Genomic DNA, 23,021 nt, shown 5'->3' on the forward strand with positions numbered 1-23,021 from the left:
ATCTAATAGAATACACTTTTTCCATGAATCTAGTGTTTCTCAAACTTGGGTCCCCAGCTGTTGTTGGACTACAACTCCTATCATCCCTAACTAGCAAGACCAGTCAGTTGTCAGGGATGGTGGGAGTTGTAGTCCAACAACAAAAGGTTTTCCCAGTCATGTGCTATAGAACCATGCTGCTCCTTGCAAGATTATCATGGGTCTTTCACTAATGGTAAACAAAGGAAGCTTAACCACCATTATTGATTTTCCTCTGCAATTCACAGCAAAAATTGTTGTTTCTTCAGCTTGTAAACCACCTTGTGTATAGTGATATAGAAATTTTATGCTTTCTTTCTTAGTTTATGCCATGCTTGTCTTGTATTTCTGTTTTAATAGCTTTTAGAATATCTATTGATGTGTTTTAATGTGTTGTACGTCGTCTTGTGACCTTATGGTGAAAGATGGTATGTAAATTCCTAAAGAAATGGACAGATAAACCAATAGAAATTTCAAAAACAAAACAAACTGCTGGTCTAGGGAACATAATTTCTATGATTTGGTCAGGAGGAAGTGTGTATCTATGGTTGTTGAGCACAGTAATATCTTTGCAGTACTGCCTAGAATGTCTCTTTTTTTACCACACGCACCACCAGACCCACCATTTATATAACAAACTTTGTGTTTGGGTTTCAAACATTAGTTATTCAGTGTATGTTAGCGAAATGAAATGCCAATCATTGTGATGGATGAAGAGCAGGGGAAAGTTGGAAAGGGGGACATTCCAAGCCCTAGCTGGAGATGCCAAGGTTTGAACCTGGGAACTGCTCTACCTGCCACTTAGCCACAGCCCTTACCAATGGCACAGCTTTGTCAAAACAATTGCGCAAACCAGCAATTAATGGTTGTAAAAGCAAGAAGTCCCCATATTTTTAGATCAAAAACTCTCATTGTGCTGTTTTTCCCTGTCCCTCCTATCAGAAGCCTTGATTGTTCTGCACATGCAGCAGAAAAAGTGGTAGCAGAATCTTCCAGAGGCACTGTACTACTTCAGATAACAAACAAACAAACAAACAAACGAAACAGGATAACATATACAAGTGTTTTCAACAGTGGTGTCCTTCCCACATATAGTCTGAAACACAGCTCTGCCTAAGAGTGGTCACCACATTGTTTGTGGGCAGAAAAACAGAGGGAACCATTTCATCGATTTTCTCCAAGAGCAGGAAAAAATCTCCAACGTTTTCTCAGGGATGGGCCTGACCTTTAAAGGGACCCCTGACCAGTCTAGTCCTGACCTGTCCAGTCACAGACAACTATGGGGTTGTGGCACTCATCTGGCTTTATTGGCCAAGGGAGCTGGTGTACAGCTTCAGGTCATGTGGCCAGCATGTCTAAGCCGCTTCTGGCGAACCAGAGCAGTGCATGGAAATGCCGTTTACTTTCCCACTGGAGCAGTACCTATTTATCTACTTGCACTTTGACATGCTTTCAAACTGCTAGGTTGGCAGGAGCAGGGACCGAGCAACGGGAGCTCACCCCGGCACGGGGATTCGAACCGCCGACCTTCTGATCGGCAAGCCCTAGGCTCTGTGGTTTAACCCACAGTGCTACCTGCGTCCTTTAGCAGCTTCTTTTCTCCTCCCCCTCAGCCTCCCACAAAGGGTTTGTTTGCTTATCTGCTGCAAAGGACAGCAACAGCAACTATGTAGGCAGCCTGGTCATCATTTTGCATCCTCTTTGATGCGCTGAACATTGTGCCATTCCAGGGCATACAGCGAAAGGGGGGGATAGAAGGACGGCAGAATATTTGAATAAAATGCTGCAAAGTGGCCTTCATTTTATACCTAGGTGGAGAAAGGAAAATCTCAAGCCCCCCCCCCCCCGGCCAAAAAAAATGTATTCTGAGAAATTTTGGCTCAGCCCTTAATCCAAAGTGGTACAGTCCATCCCATCCCCGCAGAACTCTACAACCTTATCCTGCTGCACATGTAGGCCAGGTTTCAGGCACAATCTGAAAGCGAATTATCTCCTTATGCTGGAGTGCAGCCAGTCTTCCACAGACGGGACTCCTGCCTCTGTGTGTCTCTATGCTTCTCTCATGTATCCCCCTTCAAAATCTACCATCTGTTTGTTCTTCCTAAGGACATGAAATTAATTAAGGAAGAACATAGCTGTTTTTAGAGAACAGGAAATAACAATAATTAGTTGAGAGGCAATATTTCATTGTTTAAGTTACTCTCATCCCACAAGCAAGCATCAACATATTATTTGGGGCTTGCACGTACAAAACATGGCAACAGTGCTATTTTTCTAGAAAAGAACTCACCGTGAATGCCTCCCCTGTTCTCTTATAATGGCAATGGCGCTCACCTGAGAGGTGCCAGAACTTAGTTCCAGATTGGGGAAGGGGAGCTCTGCATGGCAGGATAAAGAAGCTAGTTTCCAGTTAAGGCATTGGATTGAGATTCTGGAGAGTTGTCTTCCATCCCTGGCTACTCTGAAACTTGGAATATGCTCTGTGACTCATCTGCACCACCTGTGAACTGGGAGAAATGCTTATGGAATGGCTGTGAGTCTAAAATGCATCCGTATCCATGAGGTGTTTAATATTAAACATGGAAAGCATAGGGGAACAGCTGCAGATCAGTGGCAGAGTGCATTCAGGAGGTCCTAGATTCAAAGCCTGGCATCTTCAGTTAACATGATCTCAGGCAGCAGGACTTGGAAAGAACTCGGGATAAGGTCCAAAGGAGCCACTGCTGGTTGGGAGTGTAGAATGCTGCTTCAAACACACATGTAATTAATGATGTAAAAGAGATGCAACATGGCCATTGGCCACACCTGGCAGAAAGAGTGAAGGGGCCACAGAGATTGGCACACTGGAGCAGAGCAGTGGGAATTCTCATGTGACCGGACTGGAGTAGTCTGCATCCGAGCTTCAAGATCTTATTTCTCTCTGTGTGTGGTCTTGCCAACTCCTCGTAACAGCACTTGTTTATGCAGTTGCCCCCCACCCCGCCAAGAGTCAGTAAACAGATCCTCTCTAATTTCATTGTTATTCTCCTCCCCCCTCCACCTATGAGATTCTTAGCAGAGTTAGTTTTACTTCTTAGCACTGCCTTGCCAGTATATTACTTTTTGCCATCGTGTTCCCACCCCACCCCCACCGCAAAGCAACATCTGTAAAAAAGAAGAAGAAGAAAGCAACCTGGGTTGAAATGGAGAGCAGCTTATTCTGAAAGCCTTCCAACAAGCAATGAGGAATCAAGATGCCCCTTAACCTTTCCCTGATCCTCTTTCCCTTCTACCTGATTATAGACTGCATGTTTAGCTACTTTAGCGAGCTTCAATGCATGCTCCCCCATGTGCAGCTTCCGATTGGTTTCAGCTTTGCCGTATCAGTCCACAAGCTTCCAGTTACCAGATGTAAGTCTGCAATCCCATGTATACTTATATGGAAGAAAGCTTTATTGAATCCAGGGGTGCATACTTTGAAGTAAAGATGCATAGGATCTGGCTGTCACTTCGGGACTGCATTCCTGTGCACACTTCCTCGGGCAAAAGTCCCAGTAAACGCACGCTCCCACCTATAGACTCAAGCTGCATAGATTAAACAGGTGATGTTAATTCTATGCTAGTTATTTATCTGGTCTGCTTGTCAACCTACCTACTCATCTATTTCTGCTGGGGAGAAGAATAAGAGGGAGGAAAGCTGACATAATTTAAAGCTGCCAAGGAAGGCTCAGAGAACTCGTGGGCTGTCAAACAGAAGTGAAATCCCAAGCCCCAGAGAAAGGATCAGAGACGTTTCACAGTGCTTGGCAACAGCAGAGACTCTGGTGTATCATTTGCCTAAACAACTCCACAAGAAGCTTGGGTTTTGCAGGAAGAAGATTAGGACAGAGGGTTTTAAACATATTTGTGAAAATGAAAGAGCACCGACCTCAGCAAGCAGTTGGTCAACTCTTCCCAAAATAGCTGTCTCCATTTGGTCTGCGGAGAGGCAGGCAGGCAGCGGAGTGGATCTGTCTGCCTCCAAATCTGAAACCCTGGATTGCAGGTCCGACGTCCTGAAGTACAGCAGGAGGCTCAGCACCAAAGAAAGTAAAGATACTCCAGGCAGCCCAGAGCTCAGCAGAAGAGGTATCTTACAGCATCTTTCCCCATCTCCTGTCCTGGGATGTGTGAGGCAGCCGCTCTCCAAGGCACCAGGAGCAGCCCCCTTCCAGCCCTTCTCCTCCACCACCATTCCTTCCCTGGCCTGAGAGGCAATAAATAAATAAATATAGTATAAATAAAGCTGCAATCTTCCTCTCAGAAGTACAATCCAGAACGCATGAAAAGAGCACCGTCCAAGGGAATCCCAAATGCCACTGAAGGAAGAAAAGAAAAAAAAGGACAGCTAACAAAACCAAACAAAAATGTATAGGGATCAAAAGGAGGTGAAGGGAAAAGAATTTTCCCCTTCCGAGGGGAAAAATCAAACTCCAGAAAAGTTTTGGAGTTTTTTTGGGAGGGGAAACAATCTGATCAGGGCTGTTGTTGTTGTTGTTGTTTGTCTTTCAGCCTCGTTTGTTGTCTCTGTTTTTCCTCCCTCCCTCTTTGTTTGATAAGTTTTCAGTTCCTTAGCAGAGCAGGCAACAGTTTGTGCATGGAGGTCCCCATTAGAGAGAGGTAATTCTCAAATGATTGGGAGTTGTACTGTGGCTGTTCCTGACTTCTCTGTAATATGACACACATACACACACTCTCTCTCTTCTCTCCTCTCCTCTCTCTCTGTCTCAGATATGCTGGCTGCACGGCTTCCCAAAGCAACCTCCTCTGCTCTCCCTTTCTCTGCCGATGATTTATTTATTTATGCAAAACTGCTGGGTGGGATTGGATTCGAGGCTCCCACCTCCTCCAAAGCCCCACAGGTCCCTCAAGTGCCTTTCATCAGCTTCTCTTTGAAGTGGCACTCACTGCAGTCATTTATAGCTGCAGGAAAGTGACTATAAAGCAGAGGGGCAGGACTTGTGTTACCCACCCACCCATCTCACATGAGGGCGGTTATGTCTGTGGGTTTGTTTTGATTTTCATTGCATCTGTGGAAGTCAAGCAGCAGCCTCCTGGTCTGCTCTTTCCAGACAGGTCTGCTGTTTTCGGACCAATTTCGGATCTAAAGAACTTTGGATAGTTCAGTCACCCAAGTGCTTTCAGTCAGTTGATTTGACCTGAATCTTTTTTTGTGGCTCCTTTCTTTGTGTTGTGGCTTCATTGCTGATATGTCTGGATCCCTTTGGCTCAGGCATTTCACACATGTGAAGCATGTTCCTCATGTCAGCAAGGAAACCAAACTGCAATTCTGGAGAACAATGTGTGTGGGGGATGTAACTTCAGGCTAATGGTTCAAATCTCCTCGGTTAGGTTTGCCGGAGTACAGATATGTAAACCCTCATTTAAAAATAGTAAGTTCATAGGACGGATTAACAGTTGTGCAAAGTAGGCTATGGCCCCTTATACTATGATGAAACTACAGGGGAATTTCATAGTGAGCTGAGGATGCCTAAAAGTGATAACGTCAGAAAGGGACAGTAGTTACAGTATCTAGGATTGACTAAAATTTCAGACACCTTTCCAGAATGAAGAATAGAATGGCCATGATTTCTGTACAGTTACAGGTTTTAGGTGCAGCTTCTGTGGATGAGCGTTGGCTCTCTTGGCTACTAGCTATGATGGCTATGTTCTACCTCTGTTGCTAGAGGCAGGGCATTTCTGTATAGCAGCTGCTGGGAATCACAACTGGGAGAGTTCTGTTGCACTAGGATTCTGCTTGCAGGCTTCCCATAAGCACCTGGTTGGCCACTGTGAGAACAGGATGCTAGACTGGTCTGTTCTTATGTTCTGAAATGCTGGTAGAGATGAATTAGGTTTGGTCTCTGACACAGGGATAGTATAGGGCTCCTGCATCCTTTAATCTAGCCTGTGAAAGGCCAGGACCTAGAGCTTAGATTAAATGAAGGAAATAGTACGGTTCCAATGGCTCCATTTGTCTCTGAAAAATAAATAATAGGAAGAAGAAGAGGAGGAGGAGGAGGAGGAGGAGGAGGAAGAAGAAGAAGAAGAAGAAGAAGAAGAAGAAGAAGAAGAAGAAGAAGAAGAAGAAGAAGAAAATGGGCATTGGTGTAATCTCTCTATGCCCCCAGGACACAGTAATTGGTGTAAGCCTTGTATGAGCCAATGAATTGTAGATTCTGTAACACTGAGACTCAGAAATCTTAGTTCAACAGTGAGAACCCCTTAAATTTCTCTCTGACAGTAGCTGGTAAGGGAATGGAAACAGACTTCTTTGGTTGGATACAATTGCCTTAGAACTCACTTTGCAGGTCCTGAAATTGCACACCTCCTTCCAGCCATTCTCCAGAACTTCAATGCTACAGGAATTAATTTGGCAGTTCATGAGTCTACCCAGAAGCAGTTCCAACATAATGGTCAAACTCCATGAGAATGCTCTGTAATTATTCCTGTGAAGCAGTAATATTTGGAAAATGCTGAATTGAAATTGAAAATCCATGTGGCTCTGCCAGGAGTTTGGCCAACAGGCAGGAACTCAGTGAGCTCTGGTCTACAGGCAAGTGGCCAGGTTGAGTCAATAGAGTATTATACTCTAGAGTCAGCTACAACCTAAGGCAAGTTATGGAGCCATAAAGACAAAATCATAAGTTTTTATCTGGGAGGCAGTTCCATAAGGTGAAGTAAGGTGAGCTGGGTGGGAAAGAAAAATTGTGTATGTTGAAGGAGGAAGGTCTTGGCTTGCTGGTTGCAGGTTACCATGGAAACATTGAGAAATTGAAATAATCTACTCCAGAAGAAGTGCTAGCTCATCCAAAGGCATAGCCAGGAGCCAATAGTAAACCCAAAAGAAAAGATGGATTAGTGAATGCTAACTCTTCCTAAGTTTAAACAACAAAAACTATTGTGGCACATGAGAAGACTAACAAATGTTATGTGCCACAACTACCCAAGCATTCCATGTTGGTTGAAAACCCTTTGCTGGTTTTCCATGTTGATTGAAACACCAGATAGTGCTTATGCCCAACTTCAGTTAGTGTGCCAGCTACAGCTGTTCCAGGATCTGTCCAACTTGGCCTCAATAACCCATGCTCTGATAACCTCATGTTCGAACTGCTACAGTGTGCATTATATGGGACTACTCTTGAAGAAGATTCAGAAGATGTACTATAGCTGAAGCTACATGCTGCTACATTGTTATGGTGTGATTAGAGAAGACAGGGCCTTCTTAGTGATGGCACCAAGACTTTAGGACTCCTTCCCTGAAGAAATATGGCTGTTCCCCTCACTGTAGACATTTAGAGGCCTGCTAAAGACTCCTGTATTCACCTGGTCCTTCAGGAATTAAATGTCCCAATTTTTGCCTGGAATTTTTTGTAATGGTATTTTAATTACCGTATGTTGTACACCGCCCTGGGCTATTGATTGGGAAGAAGGGTTGTATAGAGATCAGATAAATAAACAAAGCATAGTTTAGTGCAGCATACAAACATGGCCACTTAACAAGAGGTAACGGTGTGGTAAAGCTAGCTCCAGGTTTGAGGAGGCCCTTGGCGAAGTACCCTCTGAGTACCCTCTGAGTAGCACCCTCCAACAGCAACAGGCTAGCCAAGTGAGCTTACCAGGTAGTGATGGCAAATGACACCAGTACTCTGATTAGGGCCAGGTACCTGGATCTCTTGCAGTCCATGGGACTCTTGAGAGTCCCATGGACTGCAAGAAGATCAAACCTCTCCATTCTTAAGGAAATCAGCCCTGAGTGCTCACTGGAAGGACAGATCGTGAAGCTGAGGCTCCAATACTTTGGCCACCTCATGAGAAGAGAAGACTCCCTGGAAAAGACCCCGATGTTGGGAAAGATGGAGGGCACAAGGAGACGGGGACGACAGAGGATGAGATGGTTGGACAGTGTTCTCGAAGCTACCAGCATGAGTTTGACCAAACCGCGGGAGGCAGTGGAAGACAGGAGTGCCTGGAGTGCTCTGGTTCATGGGGTAACGAAGAGTTGAACACGACTAAACGACGAAACAACAACACCTGGATCTAGGAACCAGACACCATTTTAATTCCCAAAATGCCCACTCCACTTGGGGCACTGGGTAAAATTAAAATGGCAGCAGGCTCTTAGCCCAGCTTCGGCTAGGGAGGGCGGGATATAAATAAAATTTTATTATTTATTATTATTATTATTATTATTATTATTATTATTATTATTATTATTATTATTACCATGTCCTGATTTATGAGAATAAATTCACGTAAATAGAGCCCAGGGCAGTAGGGCAGCAGGTGTTAGCAGTGGACCCTGTGGAGTGTCCAGGATACTGGATTGGCAGAACAATGCAATGGTTTTATCCCAGTTAACTGACAGATCAGGCCAGACAAGCATCCCAAATGAACTGATTGTGCACCCTAGAGCATGGTGCAAGATGTGCTGCCGACATGCAAGGATTTGTTTGCTGATGATGTGAAAAAGGTTCCCTAAAGGTAGACAGTTTGAAATAACTATTTGAAGTCAATAACCCATATTCTGAAAGACGACAACTCCACAGATCCTTAATGGATGTGTGCCTTCTTTGTGAATGTCCCAGTAGGCACCACGGTTTGGGGTCAGTCTACCTCATATAGACACACTGAAAGAAAGCAGCCCGAGGCTACTGTGAAGCGTGCTTACTAAAACACATGCTGAAAATTGGCCTCTCAAGTGGAGCTCCCTTCTGACTCTTTGCCTGTCATTTACACAGTTTAAATGAACATTTTGCATGCAGTCTGTGCTGGAAATTGCTGGCAAAGGAAACTCATATTTGTCTCCAGCCTGAGCTCAGTTTCAGAGTGTTTTGAAGAAATGGACCTTTTGGGACCCAGTTGAAGAGAGCGAGAGAGATCTGTTACCCTTCCATCAAATAAACCTTTGAAGGACCCAAGAGCACACGGTGTTTATTCTTTGAACAGCCATATCCCTTTCGCAAGCCACTTGTTTTCTAAAATGAGATTTTAGTGTCTGCTTGACAGGAAATCCTTTCTTAATTTCTTCTAATGGGTTCCTTGTCATTTAACAGCTCAAATGAATGTTGTGCCTTTGGTATGCTTTGCAAACATGCTCCTATTAACAGATATCTTCTTTCAGCAGCTTTTCATATATATATCTGAGTCTTTCTAACACATGATGAGGTGCAAGGAATAAGTGCATTAATTTTTGAAGAACGTTGTGTAGATTTCTTCTGATCTTTGCGGTGCTTTGATTTTTTTTAAAGGTTCTATGGATACAGCTCAGTTAACATTGTTATGCAGTATATTAAACTCCGTTTGTTTGTTTATTCAATTACACCCCATTTTTTAGTCCTGATCAGCTCCTGATGTAGCTTTAGAAAAATAAACAAATGCAATCCATGAAAAGGCACACTAGATTGGGGTGCCTGGTAGTGTTCTATGGCAATCTATTCTGGTCCCTAACAATTTGTTTTTTTGTCCAGGTTCCACACTGAGGTTCTTCCTCCAAGATGGAAAACGAAGAAGGAAGTGCAGATGGACAAAAGGGCTGGCTGATTATAAAGATATCAGCTCACAGAAAGCTCCTGTCTGGTGATATCAATATGTCCTCCGGATAGTAAATTAGTATTGCTCTCTCTTAAAAAGGATGGCAATTGCAATAGAGATGGCAATTGCAATAAGGAACAGTGGATGGGCACAGTCCTGTAATTCCCAAAGTGTATCATGAGAAAAACTGGTACAGTGTTGCAAGAAATAAATGAAATAAGGAATTAAAGGCTCTTGTGAGTTCATAGTATTCCTCTACAGAGGGGACTCTCTGATGAGTTGCAGCTTTGAACTTGCTTAGAACAATGATTCATGCAATAACATGGGATGGACGCGGGATGAGAGTTAAGAGTAGTTACTTTTCCACTCTGAAATCTTATCTCATTGGGTATAACAAAAGTTTGGAAACACTGGTGAACAATGGGATTAGAAGAGCAAAGAGGCAAGCTGGTAGGTCAAGTGGATGGGTTGAGCAACCTAGATCCAAACCTAGTACACTCTAGATGGTTTAGACTAAAACTCCCATCATCCCTGACTGTGGGCCAAGATGTCTGAGGCTGATGGGAGTTGGAGAGCACCAGATTGGGTTATATGGTCAAAGTTCAAACAAGGTCTGCCAGAATCTCTGCTGAGTGGCTCAGACCATGAACTAAGCAGGACAAGAAGTTACGCAGATGAATTCTGAATTTATTTGCTGTACAGTGGTACCTCGTTTTGAGTCTACCCCATTTCGGGTCCATTTTGTCCAACGTCTGCGGCAAACCCGGAAGTACCGGAACAAGTTACTTCCAGGTCTGCCGCTCGCGCACACACAAAAGCGCTAAATCGTGCTTCGTGCATGCACAGAGCAGTGCTTTGTCGAGCGCCCCTTTCGTTGAGCGTCCAGGGCTCCACAACGGATCCCGGACGCAAAAGGAGGTACGACTGTATATGGTACAACTTCTGTTGGTGCAAACCATGGGGATCAGTAACTGAAATTCCCTAAGATGGGTTGAGAAGAATCTCTGTGTACTTCACTTGCATAGGAGCCAACTCCTAGGGGCTGAGGTCCCTTGTCCCCACCCCCAATAAAATATTTCATGGGGCTGCCCCCCCCCCAAGTGATGGGCATTGCCATTCAAATGGTGTGTGTGTGCAGCGTCTTGTGATCAATTATGCAGGGTGGAGTTTACCTGCCCACCCCCAATATTTTATTCAGGTTGGTACCCCTGTTCACTTGTAATTTCCTCATGTGGTCTAGAGGGCAAAGCTCTCTGAATCCTCTCTAGGACTCACAAATTGAGACTTCAGCAGATACCTACCCCACCCCCTCCCACCCCCCAAAACCAGCCCAAAGATCAATGAGTGTGGACTGACTCTTGTGGATATCAGGAAGATGGGAAAATGGGCATATAAAGGAATAAATGTACCCTGCTGTAATCTCCTTAGGGTGATAGCGGGTTTTTTCCTCACAGGGAGAGAAGTGCTCCAGGTTCCTGATCATTCTAACATCTATTCTTCTTTCAACAATTTTTTCTAGTACCTATGGACTTATGTGAAGGCATTATGATAGAGACCATTTTGCTTTCAGTCTCCCTCCCAATAACTCGAAATGCTGTATTTGATTTTGGGTTGCTATTTTTGTATTACTGCTGCTCTTTTCTTTGATAGAATCCACCCTGGTTTTCTTTCCTGATTTGCCAGCCAACTTAGATCCTATCTGTGTATAAATGGAGTTATGGTTTTCCTCTCCGGTGTGTATTACTTTAGACTGACCTACATAGAATCTCATCTGCCGTTTTGTTACTCATTCACCAAGTCTGGACTCTAGAGATATCCTTTTGAATTTTTATACACACAGTCTGCTTGGGTTTTCGCTAATCTGAATAATTTGTTATCATCTGGACACTCACCCCTGACTCTAGATAATTTATAAATAAGAAAGAAAGCATCACTCCCAATACATGTCCTTGAGAGACCCCACTGGTTATTTCCCTTCATTGTGAAAACTTCCTATTTTATTCCCACAGCATCCTGTTTTTGATCCAGCTATCAATCTATAAGAGGCCTCACTCTCTGATTGCTAGGTTTATTTAGGAGTCTTTGGTGGCTCCCCAGAGATGATTCACCAATAGTCTGTTGCCACACTCAAAGAATTATAAAAAGCTTAACAAGACAGGACTCCCCTACGTAGAAACCATTCAGAAGCCCCAGCGAGGCTTATTCCTTTATATGCTTGAATTCTACCATTAAAACACTTTCCATCAATTTATCTGTTATGCATATTAAGCTACTGGGCTTGTAATTTCCAGGCACTCCTTGAATTCCTTTTAAAAACAGGTCTTACCTTGACCACTCCTTCCAATCCTCCACTTATGAGGTCAATTTTAGGGATAGCATGCATATTTTTGTTAGAAGATCATCAGCTGCATGTGTGTCTTGGTGTGCAGCATCAGCTTGGCAGGAGGAAGGGAGGTCAAGTGAGGCGCAGGCCCACCATGCTGGCTATATGCCATGTGAACCCAAATACACGTTTATATTTAATTTGGATATTAGCTCTAGAACTTCATCTCTTTATACCTCAGTCTGTGTTCCTCAGGTACCATCCCCAGGAAAGGCTATTCTGATGTGAGTTACCTTTACAGAATCCTCTGTAGTGACAGTTCAGATAATTAATCTCACTTCTTTGCAAACTCCCAATCCTTCTTCAGTAATGACGATAGGTCTAGGAGATGTCTAATTCCTGTCACTAGAGGGAACAGATGCTGGATTTTGAACTGATCAGATTGTTGTACATTAAGACTTCAATCCTAACCATGCCTCCTCAGAGGTAAGTCCTGATGAATTCAGTGGGCCATACACCTAGGTAAATGGTGTTAGGATTGTAACCTCAAGGATACCCTAAAATATGGAACTGGGGATTTGAAAGTGAATGTCTGAAGTACCGTATTGGCCCGAATATAAGCCATACCCGAATATAAGCCGCACCTTTTAAAATTGGAGGCGCGGGGAGAAAAACCACCCAAATATAAGCCACTCCCTTCCTCACTGGCTGCATACTGGGGGGGGGGGCATGCTGCGTTGCCGGTGGCTTTCCCCCTTCCTCACTCCCTCCCTTCCCGGTGGGCACCGCTTTGCTGCACTGCTGGTGCTGTTTGCCCCAAGCTCCTGGCTGTATAGCGTAAGGTCACAAATAGAAACAGCACTTTAACTTTTCATGGTCGAAATTTAGAGGGAAAGTGAGGCTTATATTCAGGCCAATATGGTAATACAGTGTTCAAGGTCTGCCCTTCTTGTCTACAACAATTCATTCTATAGCTGTGTTCAAACAATTCCTTTAAAGCACATTCAAAGCACATTCGAAACACATTATTTCATTCAATAATTCTGGGCACCGTAGTTTACCCCTCACAGATTTAAATTTTCCAGCAACCTTTAACAAACTACAGTACCCAGAATTCTTTGAGGGAAATAATAAGTGTTAAAGGCATAGTGTGTTCACAGCATAAATTATTCAATTTCAGATTTTCCTGACAAGTCTGTAGTGTATACACATAACCATTACTGCATGCCAAAACTGTCACAGTAAGTTTTATTTTGGTAGCTGGTTCTATACTTATAGGGTGTTCAGCGTGTACTAAGGATTATATCATGCATTTGTTTCAGCCTGCAGCCTGCCCTGTCTTGGAAGGCTAACCACACACAGACATCTATTTTCAGAACTACATAGACAATTACCAATTGTGCCAAAATATGCTAATCATTTCCTAAACCAGACCACTACTTAAGTATATATTAAAACATTTATGCCACCCTTCAACCTCTTTGGGATTTCTGTGCAGTATGCAACAAAAAATTAAATCATAATGCAAAGTAACGTTTACAGAACAGCAGCTAAGACCCTTAAAAGGAGTCTGAGATTTGCAACATATTAAAATGCCTGGGTAAATAAAAGTATTTTAAATATTCCATCATAGCCATGGCCATGGCTTAAGTAAGCCAGTTGCTGGCATTCTTCCTCCCCACCCACTACCCCAATCTACCAGTGTGAGGGCTACATCTGAACCAAACTTTATCCTTAATGTTTACAAAGGAAAACGGCTACCATATGTGTAGCCTTCATACCTCAGAACTAACCAGAGAGAGTTCTCCATAATTCACTATTGATTTGTGATACAGGTATTGCAGCCAAGATGCCTGAATGAGTTTATAACTGCTTTTTCCTGCCTCCCAGCCACCTCCATCCTCTCTTCCATCAGTTCATTTGCTGGCCATGTCATGCTGTTTCTCTAGGCGCGGGTTGCTGCATGTCAGTATAGTTTAGGTCAAATGAGAAGCTTTGGCTGCAGATGTGCAGGACGGGTAATTTCTTTATCCACAAGGCATTAAGGAGTCTTATAATCCTGTGCCAATATAAACGGACTAATTTAGCTGCAGACCTCTTCCAACTGGTATACTTTGAATTATCAGGGCTGCCCTGTTTAATAAAGTGCCTCCAGGGACATTCTCCACCCCCCAGGGAACTTGGAATCACTTTCTGACTCTTTGATATATGCGGAAAGATCCATGGTGTGGACCTTCCTAAAAATGTGAAGTACAAGGCAGGAGTGTTTGTTCCTGACCCTGAAATGGGACTGGGAATGGCTGTGTCTGAAAGCTGGGAAAAGATAAATAGATGGCTACAATGCTAGCAGATGGTTTTCACTAGTCCAAAATTTCTAATTTCTAATGGAAAAATTCATCAGTATGGAGGGCTGATCATTATGCTCTAAATCATTTATACCCCGCCCATCCGGCTGGGTTTCCCAGGTGGCCTTCCAAAGGTTGATGTATTCCAACTCCCACCAACCCTAGATTAGCCAGTTGTGCTCTAAATATTGGTTTTCCAAAATGAGAAAGTTGTCACTGCATAAAATATTTGCTGAGCTCCTGGTTTATCTGGAGCTATAAAATATCATAGGTTCTAAACTACCAATGGTTTGGCAAATGGTAATCACATATGGTTTCCAACTGCCGATAATAAGACCAAGACTATTTGCAGCATGGGGCAAAGTGGGTAAGGAGGGTAGTGACACACAACAGATATGTAAATGCATGTATTTATGGCGAAATAGCCTATTAATAATCTAAATTTTAAAAATCACTTCTGGGTAAGATGGATTGGTCCATTCAAGTCTGCCAATTTTTAAGTTGAGAACAACATTCAGATAAGTGTAAAATCCAAAGAGTTATTTTGTTCTAGTCCACACATTAGTCTGTGGAGATCCCAGTCAGTCAACAGAATCCACAAGCATCCTTTTTCTAGGTAACATGCCAACATGCCTTTCTCTCTATATATAGCAAGGAGAAAGAAGGGGAGAAAGATACCACTGGGTCTTTATCATCTGACTGGTCTATGGTCCAGGCTATAAATCTCCAAGAATAAACTATGGTTTGCAATCACTCATCCCAGCAAGGAAGGGGAGGAGAGTGTGTGCCTACAAACAACTCATTCCAAATCCTACATGAGAACAAGATATCTGCGTGCAGCCAAAGAGCAATGAACCACCCTTGTAGCCAGTATGAATCTTTAATAGCTAGTAGGTGCAGTTAGCAGTGCTGGACTGGCCATGGTTTCCAGTCAGTCCTGAAATAAATCAGGTGATAGCATTAGGTGTGTTTTTTTTACAATCTCTCAGGGCTGTCGTAAGGATAAGGATGAAAAGATATAAGCCCATTCATGTTTACAGCTCTAAGCATCTTGGAGCAAGGGAATGATACAAATGGGATAAATAATCTCTTCTGCCTGTTCCCTAGATCCCCAGCATTTCAATTTCTATCCCAACAAACTTCACCACCATGCTTTCTTATGGGCCTCTCTGGTAGCAGCTGTAGTGCTGCTGAGTGAATGTGTACATGGCCTTTAGATGACTAATCTATGTTTCTCTTAACAAACATCACTGTACTGCCAACAACAATCTGCTTTGCTAACCATATGGAGCCATGGTTTTGTCACAAAATACCATGTTTAAGTGCAAATAATATCCCTTTTTTTCTTGTAGTTTGTAGGGAAATGAGAGGTCTTGGCTCGTTTAGGTGATCCATTGCTGTCAATAACTAGCAGGCCAACATCTCAAGCTATTGTAAATGTATTAATGCAAGACTTTCTTTGTATTCACTAGACTCAAGAAAGAACATCTGGAAACAGATGTTCTGTGAAGCAGCATAAAAGGCAGCGGAAGAACAGTAATGGCTCACAGTGCCGTGGTAAGGCAAGGAGCAACAATAATGGAGTTTGTCAGTGATTAGTCATTGCTGATCACAAGGGACAAGCACAACAGGAAGTAGTCATAAACCACTGTTTGCAAAGTTAATGTTCAATAGAGGAAAGACCTGAAGCTGCTGATAGTAGTATATCATCAGCAGTAAGAGTCTCAGGTCATGCAAATCAATCTGGGAGTGAGCAACTATTAGGCTGAGAACCCAGGCCAGAGACAACAACTCTATAGGACCAGCCTCCCTGGGGAGAGCATTCCACAAACACGGAGCCACCACAGAAATTGTACTTTGTCATGTTGCCACCCTCTGGGCCTCTCGTGAATGAGGCACATGAAGAAGAGTCTCAGATGATACCCACAGGCCAGTTCATATGGGGAGAGGCAGTCCTTGAGGTGTTGGAGTCCTGAGCCATTTGAGACTTCATAGGTCAAAACCCTCAGGGACGCAGGTGGTGCTGTGGTTTAAACCACTGCACCCCTTAAACTTGCCATTCGGAAGGTCATGGTTCGAGGGGGTGAGCTCCTGTTGTTCGGTCCCAGCTCCTGCCAACCTAGCAGTTCGAAAGCATGCAAGTAGATAAATAGGTACCGCTCCGGCGGGAAGGTAAATGACGTTTCCGTGTGCTTCTCTGGTTTCGCCAGAAGCGGCTTAATAATAATAATAATAATAATAGTCATGCTGGCCACATGACCCGGAAAAACTGTCTGAGGAAGCGGATAAATGCCAGCTCTCTCGGCCTGAAAAGCGAGATGAGCACCGCAACCCCAGAATCGTACGCGTCTGAACTTAATTGTCAGGGGTATCTTTACCTTTTTTAGGTCAAAACCAGCACTTTGAATTGGGCCCAGAAACTTATTGGCAGCCAGCGCAGTCGAGCCAGGATCAGTGTAATATGCTCAAACCACATTCCCCCAGTGAGCAACCTGGCCACCAAATTCTGTACCACTTAAAGTTTCCAAACCGTCTTCACAGTCATCCCCATGTATAATGCATCATAGTAATCTAACCTAGAGGTTACCAGACTATAGACAGAAGTTAGGCTATTCCTGTGCAGATAGTGGTGCAGCTGGGCCACCAGCCAAAGCTGGTGGAAGGCACTTCACACCACCAAGGCCACCTGAGTCTCAAGCAACAGCCAAGGTTCCAGGAGTAACCTCAAGCTACATACCCACTCCTTCAGAGGAAGTGTGACCCAATCAAGAGCAGGCAACCTCCCATCCATCTAGTCTAGGGAACCACCCATTAACACAGGCATCCCCAAACTTGGCCCTTCAGTTGTATAGGGACTACAACTCCCATCATCCCTAGCTAACGGGACCAATGGTCAGGGATGATGGGAATTGTAGTCCCAAAACAGCTGGAGGGCTGAGTTTGGGGATGCCTGCATTAACAGTACCTCAGTCTTATCTGGATTGAACTTCAGTTTATTTACCCCCACCCCCCACTCTGCAGGCATAAGCAGAACTCCTTTTGATGGTGACTATTTGTCTACTGCCATTCCCCCTCACCACTTAAATGCCCCTCCAAGTGATGCTACATCATGCTGTGCCATTGCTCAAAAGGGCACTATGGGGAGAAAATGGCAGTTCTCACTGGTGGCTACCATTCTTCCACAAAAGCCACCTCTCCACAAACATAAGTTTCATTTTCTCACTTTTCAGTCAAAGAAGAGGATGCCAACCTTAGATTGTAAAAATATTGTTCTTCACTACTGGTTGGTCAGCTACAGAACCAGGGTTTATCCTGAATGGTAATGAGCAGAGCTGTGCGTAAGGTAGAGTTCAATGACTTTTCATTCATTATAGGTTACGTGCCAGAACACAGAAAAAACTAAACGGATAAAAATAAATGGATGGTTGAGAACTCTGGTCAAAGTGGGACCATTGCTCCAAACAAAGCCAAATTCTGGTTCATTATAGACAAGATGATTCCAAACCCATTTCCTTCACTGTTCTGCATCAAAGGAAAAGTGCAATGTTTCACAGGAACCAAACTTGCATTTTTCCCCCTGGTGGTGTCTGGGTTTGATTTCATCCAGAACGTACCCCTCTGCAATCAGAGGTCACAGAGATGGTCATCTTCTCCAGCTGGAGCGGCACAATGATCTCACTTCCTGATCATCCTGGGTGGTGAGACTTTTTAACAGGCAAAATTGCAAAAATGAAAAAAAATATTTATCCAGTGAGAAAATGCCGAAGAACATCAAAGTACTGACAATCTGTTCAGAAAATGTATCAAAGCACACTTCTAAACACCAGTACTGTATATGGGATATTTGTATGTGTTTTTGTGTGTATCAATTCATTTTTCATGATGGAAAGTAGAAGCCATGTTAAACAACATTTAAATATTAGATAAGTTATAATAATAACTCAAGACTTTAATTTATCAGAAATAGGGAGGGGCCATTACTTCTTTATCCCAAAATCTCAGGTGCATAACTTAGATGGAGGTTATCTGCAATCTCCATCTTGGAATCATCTACAAGCTGACTTCATGACATCAGCCTAATTTCTGCACTTTGCCCCACTTCTCAACTCCCTCACTACCTGCTTATTGTAGCATCTTGCCTGATGAAGACTTCTGGAGAGCTCAAAAGCTTGCCATGCTTTTGTGACATTTTAGTAGGTTCCCCAAAAAGTCATAGTCCAACTATAGATTTTGGAGGGTGGGTTGTGTATGGATCAACACAGCTACTTTTGCTTTTTTTGTGAATAAAAGGTAAAGGTACCCCTGCCCGTACGGGCCAGTCTTGACAGACTCTAGGGTTGTGCGCTCATCTCACTCTAGAGGCTGGGAGACAGCACTGTCTGCAGACACTTCCGGGTCACGTGGCCAGCGTGACGAAGCTGCTCTGGCGAACTGGCACCAGAGCAGCACACGGAAACGCCGTTTACCTTCCCGCTATAAAGCGGTACCTATTTATCTACTTGCATTTAAGGGTGCTTTCGAACTGCTAGGTGGGCAGGAGCTGGGACCGAACGACGGGAGCTCACCCCGCCGCGGGATTCGAACCGCCAACCATGCGATCGGCAAGTCCTAGGTGCTGAGGTTTTACCCACAGCACCACCCGCGTCCCTTTATGTGCATAGATGAATACAAAACTAGCCATTCAGGCAGAATCCTACAACCAGAGGAAGATGATTTTCCACCATGTGGACTTTTCATTTTGAGGATTACATCCCCTCCAACCGCTAGATAATACTGTTTGACTTCAATTGACTCTTTTTACCTAGGACACCATCCAAAATTAATCCCTGGCCTTGCTAAATTAAAGACTGCCAGGTTTCACTTTACTCCCGCTGCCTGCCAAACCCAGGGACCTGTGTGTTACAAGCCAGATTTTAATTTCTCAGAGTTGGGGAGCAGCTATTGCTTCTTTATCCCAGATTCCCAGGTGTGCAACCTGATATCTATAGCACCTGGGAGGAACTTCAGACTGCAATCTCCATCTTGGAACTATCTGTAAGCTGACTTCATGACAACATCAGCCTAATTTTTTTACTCCCCACCCCACCCCACTTCTCGCCCCCCTCACTCCTATCTTGCCTGATAAAGAGTGCTGGAGAACTCAAAAGCTTGTCACACTTCTGTGACATTTTGGCTGGTCCCAACAAAGGTATTTTGGTTGTTAAACAATGTTGCAGTTAAAGGGTAATGATAGTTATACAGTATATACAAAAACTTATACAATTAGACGAATCAAGTGCTCAGAATGAAGGAAAAGCACAAGATGGAAGCAATACAAGATGGGCAGGTGGGAGTGGGCTGAGAATGACAACACCAAGATTAAAACAGAACTAAAGGTGAAACTACCAGCATGAGTTTGACCAAACTGCGGGAGGCAGTGGAAGACAGAAGTGCCTGGCGTGCTCTGGTCCATGGGGTCACGAAGAGTCGGACACGACTAAACGACTAAACAACAACAACAAAGGTGAAACAGAAGAATGAAGCACCGATAAAAAAAGGCAGTAGAAAGGAAAAGGAACTAGTAATAAATAAAAATGCACATGTAAAATCTGTGTACCGTTCTTCAGATTCTTTGGGGTAAAACATTTTGCTGAGAAAAAAAAGAGTTGTAGAAAACAAATAAACTATCTCACAAGCACTATGAAGCCCCCTGTCACTTGGTACAACATAGCCAGGGGACTTGTGGACTACACTTTCATCATCCATGACAACCGACCAAACTGGCTGGGCCTGATGCAACGGCACATCGCTGTAGTATAACATATTCTACACTGGAAGAATTGGCTTCCTATGGTGGGCGAGTTTTAAGCATTCCACCACAGCCAAGATGTGGTTCACAGAAGGTGATGAAAATTTCAGCAGCTGGGATTACTGAGATCACCCATCAACATGGTGCAGATTAATCCTTACCTTAAACACAACCTTTAACTTTCTCCCGTACAGATGAATAGTAGTCAACCATCCAGTGGGGACCACTAAAGTGTTATAAAAAAGGTAAAGGTAAAGGGACCCCTGACCATTAGGTCCAGTCACAGACAACTCCGGGGTTGCGGCGCTCATCTCGCTTTACTGGCTGAGGGAACTGGCGTACAGCTTCCGGGTTATGTGGCCAGCATGACTAAGCCGCTTCTGGCGAACCAGAGCAGCGCACGGAAACGCCGTTTACCTTCCTGCCAGAGGTTTATCTACTTGCACTTTGATGTGTTTTCAAACTGCTAGGTTGCAGGAGCAATGGGAGCTCACCCCCTCACGGGGATTTGAACCACCGACCTTCTGATCGGCAAGCCCTAGGCTCTGTGGTTTAACCCACAGCGCAACCCACGCTATACAAGTGTTATACAGTGGTACCTCAGGTTACATATGCTTCAGGTTACATACGCTTCAGGTTTAGACTCCGCTAACCCAGAAATATTACCTCGGGTTAAGAACTTTGCTTCAGGATGAGAACAGAAATTGTGCAGCAGTGGCGGCAGGAGGCCCCATTAGCTAAAGTGGTGCTTCAGGTTAAGAACAGACCTCCAGAACGAATTAAGTTCTTAACCCGAAGTACCACTGTACTTGAAAATAATACAGTGGAAGGTGAAATCTGCTTTGACATTGGCTTCCCAGGTCCCACTTTCAGGGATCCCACACAGCAATCCAAATTCACCCCCAGGTCTCCTTGCAAAATACAAATCTTCCTCTGACACATAATACCCTAATCTGTCTAATTTACAGGCATTTTGCTAGCTCTATATATCAAACATAAGGCTGAATCAAAACATCAGACCTAACTTTCCACCCTCATTAGCAAGCTATGAAGGTGGGCTCTCACTTTCATTGATTCTTCGATGGGAGGAGGGACAAAGAACAGGGACCAAGTTTGCGATTGTGCCAACAACAGAGGGAAAGAAAAAAGTGCAGTAGGAAATATGCCCCCACTTCTCAGTGGTTTGCAGTTTTCTTCTACAGAAGTGAATGCCAAACTTTTGCTCCTCTGGGAAAAGTACTGCATTTGGGGACACTGTTACAGCGGGATCAGACTCCTGGCCCCTCCAAACCATAGGTCATAGGTCTTCTACTGAGAGGGAACCTGCCTGGGGGCACAGTCTATCTCTCTGTGAACACAAAATGAGGGGAAAGAAGAGTATATTTCATTAAAGACAGGCTGCCTAGGAACCCAAGAATGAAATGGGAATGGATAGCTAGCTCAGGAAATTGAAAACAACTTTTAGTAAAAACTTCCTATCCCTCAAAACACTTAGTCTTTTATCAAAGATCCTTCTTTTTCTGACAGCAAAGTGTAAGGTTTTGGCAGAGCACAGCTGCACTCCAGGATAATGCAAAAGACAGGCATGGTGGCTACGAGGTTCACAGCTAATGGACCAGAGTCGTTTTCAATTACTCTCAGCCTTGTTTGCAAAGAAAAGCCAGGGACAAGGAACGCTGCTAATGTCATCTGGGAGCCACATCGTTTCCAGCATTCCTGGACGCAGTCTTAAAATCCATTCACTGTACCTTCAAAGATCATCCTGGGTGTTATAAGCCATGAGGGAGCGCTTGTTCATCTCTGTCTTCAGTTCTGATCCTGGGCTTGCTTCTGTGCACAATAACACCTGGACCCTCCCTGCAGTGCTAAAGTAAAAGAGAGGCCTAAGCATTTTAACATTGCACACTTTATTTACATTTTCAGTGGTGACATTATTTTTATGATTACAAAACCAGTGTGGTTATAGCCGGATGAAAATTGGTTTACAACGTTGTGCCTCCATCCTCCCACGCTGTCACTATCACATATGACAGCTCTGAATTTTCAGAGAAAGGCAGCCTAGAGAGCTGAACAAGCACATTATATGCAGCAAGGAGTGGGAAACCATATATTAGAGCAGGAAGGTACTGCAGGTGGGCAAAGCGTTGTTGGTAGAAGTCATATTGGGTTGGAAAGAAAGATGAAGCATCTAGTAGGCATGGGAGATCACACGAGATCAGGATTAAGGACATAGCAAAGGAAGCAAATGGAAGCGTGGGCAGTCAGGAGTGGTCATACTATATGGGATGTTATTAGCATGGCATATAAGCTTTCACGAGGTTTTGACAGGTATTTGAGTTTATGTAATCCACCCTGGGACCTTAGGGTAAAGGGTAGGTAATATCCTTGGAAAAAGATCCGTACAACCCAACATTTCTGAGGTCATTTCTGAGAATACAATAGCCGTCTACAGCACCTTTGGACAGATATATGTCTTCCTTATTTTTGTCCACCCATAACAAGGTTCCGCACCAGCTCCATCCCTGCATTCTGATCTGGTAGATTCTAACCTTGCTCTTATTCAGTCAGCGGGATACTTCCAGACTCTGCTTCTGCTCTGTCTGCCCTGGCTCTAGCTTCCAGCCCTGTCTCGAGGGCTATTGCTTTTCAAAACAAAAGTCTGCAGTCCCAGGTAAGTGAACATATCTAACAATTGCTCATAAAATTCTGGTAATGAATTCTTCTCCTTACTCAGAACAGGTCTCAAGCCAAATCGTTCTGAAGTTGAAATTTAAGAAACAAGCTGGCCTAATGGCTGGATTTCCAAAAGATAAAAACGCAATTCTGACAACCTTTTGAATAAGCAGCATTGCTATTTGGGCCAGGACATGGGAATCTGGTATCTGTGGACAATGGTGAGTGGCACCGGGGTGAAGCTCTGCAATTAATCTCATGCTTGGATGCCACTCAGGGCAGTCTAAGATGAATACTACTCTTCCATTTTTCAGTTCCATGC

The 23,021-nt window shown here is 43.9% G+C and overlaps 2 long non-coding RNA genes across 3 annotated transcripts in view; one reads left to right on the top strand and one right to left on the bottom strand.

Moving 5' to 3' along the window:
* Positions 1 to 23,021, bottom strand: part of LOC144328042 (uncharacterized) — a 46,111-nt gene that overhangs the window by 7,929 nt on the left and 15,161 nt on the right. For both annotated transcript variants that reach the window (XR_013393266.1, XR_013393265.1), the window contains exon 3: positions 21,775 to 21,891. This is a non-coding gene — a long non-coding RNA (uncharacterized LOC144328042). The remainder of the gene's footprint in view (positions 1 to 21,774; positions 21,892 to 23,021) is intronic.
* On the top strand, positions 2,782 to 9,799 carry LOC114597218 (uncharacterized). Its single transcript, XR_003706752.2, has 2 exons — positions 2,782 to 4,125; positions 9,507 to 9,799. It is a non-coding gene; the product is annotated as an uncharacterized LOC114597218 (long non-coding RNA).

This window comes from Podarcis muralis, chromosome 6 (assembly GCF_964188315.1).
Source record: "Podarcis muralis chromosome 6, rPodMur119.hap1.1, whole genome shotgun sequence".
NCBI lineage: Eukaryota > Metazoa > Chordata > Lepidosauria > Squamata > Lacertidae > Podarcis > Podarcis muralis.